Raw genomic sequence first — 4,119 nt, 5'->3', positions numbered from 1 at the left:
GTATGGCGTGGGACCCAAACATTGATCTACACATCAGCCACATGGGTTCAGCCCAGCCTTTGTTACAAGGCCTGGCCGAATGCACTGCTGAAAACAGTGTACCCCCTGAAACCCATCAAATGGGCTCTATGGGCCCAACACTTACACTAAGTGGTCCCTGGACCAAGCCACCATGTAACACCCAGGGACTGTGGGCAGATGCAAGATTAGCCCATCAGGTGTTATCCTCAATGGTCTTACACTTAACCTCTCAGCCCATAATGATCATACACTGCCCGACAAGAGAGGACCTCTCCCTCGGCTGCAAGGAACAGTGTTGCACTCTCCACTTATATGGATCCCGGGAATTAAAACCTTCTTGCAAACATTTTAGAAACCATAATATATATATATACCTATATAAAATATATTTGCAAAAAAAATCTCAACGGTTGAAATCGGCTGCCGGCAGTCTTGGTTTCCATCAGTGAGAGTGCATCCCCGATCATTACCTTTGTCCGACAAAGGGGCTGATCCTGTCACTATGATCACCCACTCAGATGAATTCTCGGACTGTCCCAACATACCCAGGTTTTGACCCCCGCTAAGGATCTCACTGATTGGTACATCAAAGATAGCCCAATCCGACACCTAGTGCAGTATCATAATCGAGTCTAGGGGTCGGGTGTAACTTTCCAGTTTTGCCCATCAATCTCCAAGGTTCAGGGCAATACTGGAAATCTGGTCCAGTTCAAAGATTCAATTAATCCTACACTGTATGTGCCTGGGGTCTCACCCTGGCAGCTGAGACCGGCCACCCCAACCGACTTGGTGGCACCACAGTGTCAGCCTTGTCAGGATAGGTCTCCCCAGACCGACCCACTGGCTGTAAACATTCTAAACTAACACGAGTTTCATTAAGTGTCCAGTTTAAGGGTATTACACAGAAACATACCAAGGGAACATGAATCAAATATGTATCTTTATTCATTTACAATAAACTCATAAAGTACATCATTCTGATTGAAGCTAAGGGCATACAAAACTGTCTAACAATAAATATTAAACTTAACAATCTTACCATCAAATTCCATGGTGAGTGTGCCACTATAAACATCTATCTTAGTCTTGGATGTTTTTAAGTCTTCCTAGCAGAATAGGAATGGTTTGATCACCATTATCCATATCTAGCACATAAAAATCAACAGAAAAAACCAAATCATTTATTTTTACAAGAACATCCTCAACTACACCCTTAGGATAGGCATTAGATCTATCAGCTAATTGAATCATAACACCAGTTTTATTTAAAGGTCCAAGCTTTAGAGAAGCATATATAGAATATGGCATGACATTAATAGAAGCTCCTAAGTCTAACATGGCCTTCTCAATTCTAGTGTTACCCATCATGCAGGGGATAGTGAACATACCTGGATCCTTGCACTTTGTAGGGAGTTTTCTTTGAATAATTGCATAAACATTCTCCCCTACTCTCACCTTTTCACATCATTTTAGTTTCTATCTCCTCTTGTGTGTACACAATTCTTTCAAAACTTTAGCATAATGAGGTACTTGTTTAAGAGCATTAAAAAGGGGAATATTTGCCTCGCATCTACGAAAAGTCTTATAAAAATCTTTATACTGATCATCTTTTCTAGAACCTGCTAAAGCATTAGGAAAAGGAGGTACCGATTTATAATCAGAAAGAGGTGGAAACTTACGCTTAGGTACTTCATCATCGGGAATGATATCTTTCTCCTTTTCTTGGTTCGGAAATGCGGGGGATGCCTTGTTGGAGTTTCAACCTCTTCATCACTTCTCAAAACGATTGCACTTACATTTTCTCTTTGATTCACAACTGTTTGAGAGGGTAATTTCCCCGAACTTTGCGCTTCTAACCGATTAATTGTGGTCGCCATTTGGCCCATCTGATTGTCCAATCGTTAGATACTAGCCCCTGTCTCATGCTGAAATTGTTTCATCTCCTGTTAAAATAACAAAGTATTAGTGGCAAGAGATTTAACAATATCCTCTAATGACATACCTGAATCAGAAGTTTGGGTTGGCTGTTGTCTAGGGGGGTGCGGCTAATATTGCTTGAAAGTCAGATGATACTGCAGGAAACTTGGGTGGTTCTGTGGATTCCCATAGCTTAGATTGGGGTGATCCCTCCATCCCGAATTATACGTGTTTGAATACGGATCATATTTCCTTTGCGGTTTCCCAAGAAAACCACCTACCACATTTACTTGCTCGACTGGTTCCTCTTAAAGAGTTGGGCACATATTAGTTGGATGCCCTACTGTCAAACATATCCCACAAGCCTCCACCGTTTGCATGTTACCTACAGCCATTTGACGAACAAGAGAAGTCAGACTTGCAATTTGTTGTTCTAGGGAAGAGATATTTACCTCATTAGCATGTTATAATGAAGGGTTGAGCCTATAGTCGAATTGTTGAGAGTTGGCCGCCATATTTGCAATCAGATTTCTTGCGGCCTCGGGAGTTTTATCCACTAAAGCTCCTCCACTAGCAGCATCAATCATACTTCTATCAATGGGTTGAAGACCCTCATAGAAATACTGGATAAGTAGCTGCTCATTGATTTGATGATGGGGGCAGCTTGCACATAATTTTTTAAAGCATTCCTAGTACTCATGTAGGGACTCCCCGTTGTATTTCCTTACACTGCATATTTCTTTTCTAATGTTGGCCGCCCTTGAAGCTGGGAAGTACTTCTCTAAAAATAGCCGCTTCATTTCGTTTCACGTGGCAATACTCCCAGAGGGTAGATAATAGAGCCAATCCTTAGCCGAATCATTCAAAGAAAATGGAAAGGCTCTCAATTTGATTTGCTCTTTAGTTACCCCCATGGGTTTCATACTCGTTCATACCACATGCAGCTCCTTCAAATGCTTGTGAGGATCCTCACCTGCAAGACCATGAAAAGTGGGCAAAAGATGTATTAGTCCAGATTTCAATACAAAATTAGCATCAGCATCTAAAGTAGGAAAAGTTATGCATAGAGATTGCTGATTCAAATCAGGTGCAGCAAGCTCTTTCAAGGTTCGGTTTCCAGCCATGATGTCCTCCTCCCTCACATCTCCACCACTTAGCTTGAGTTCAATGTATTAAAAATCAAAAAGTGAAATGGGGCTTGGGGTTCTAGGGGTGAGTGCATTTTATGCTCCATCTCACCCGTTTCTTTCGCTTCTAGGGGTGAGTGCATTTTATGCTCCATCTCACCCTTTTCTTTCGCTTCTAGGGGTGATTGCATTTTATGCTCTATCTCACCCTTCTCTTTCACTTTTAGTGTGAGTGCATTTTATGCTCCATCTCACACTAGTCACGATTTTTTTTTTTTAAATAACAATCTTGAACTATCCTTCTTCAAATTTCACAGGAGCACCACCATTTTCATTCTAATTCATGAACTCATTAATGTGGTCTCAAAATGTCTAACAAAGCAAGTTCTAGAATAATCAAACCGTTTTTGACAATCACTCAATCGAAAAGTAACTAGAGCAAGATGCTCATTGGCTCAAAGGCTCACATAAGGGTTAAATTTGTATTGAATCTTGCCTATTGATCATTCAAAATAATGAGGTACCTATCGTAGCCCAAAAAAAATTCAATTATTCATGCTTGCATCCTATCTTGTCTATTCAACCTAAGCACATTTTTTATGATAGTTTGAAATCATTCAAAAACAAGTTCCAGGGAGCAGAAGTTTCAAAAAGAAAGGTTAAAAAGTGATGATCGGAGCATGCTAGAGTTAATCCAAAAATTATCAATTTCCCTTAATCCCCCCACACTTAAGGTATACATTGTTCTCAATGTATATGACTGTACGTAAGATAGAAAGATTTAAGGGGACTTCCCTAAACGCCTTGTTGAGGTCCTTCAGATGTGAAATCAGCTGCTACACACGATTAAGTTCCTAAGAGAAAAACACAATCCTTAGTAGCAAAGAACACAAAAAATAACTGAAAAAAAAATTGAACTCAATGGATTTCCTCCCACAAGCGCTCCTTTTAAGTCGTGAGCTTGACTTTCTCCTTTCTTTCATGGCTGTTTCAAGGAGAGAATGGGCCCATGGTGGATGGGTTGCTCTCCTTCAATATAATGCTTTAAACGTTG

This window comes from Nelumbo nucifera, chromosome 5 (assembly GCF_055504915.1).
Source record: "Nelumbo nucifera cultivar China Antique chromosome 5, China Antique-T2T, whole genome shotgun sequence".
Taxonomy (NCBI): domain Eukaryota; kingdom Viridiplantae; phylum Streptophyta; class Magnoliopsida; order Proteales; family Nelumbonaceae; genus Nelumbo; species Nelumbo nucifera.
The sequence above is the reverse complement of the archived record's forward strand: the minus strand, read 5'-3'. Positions refer to the sequence as shown.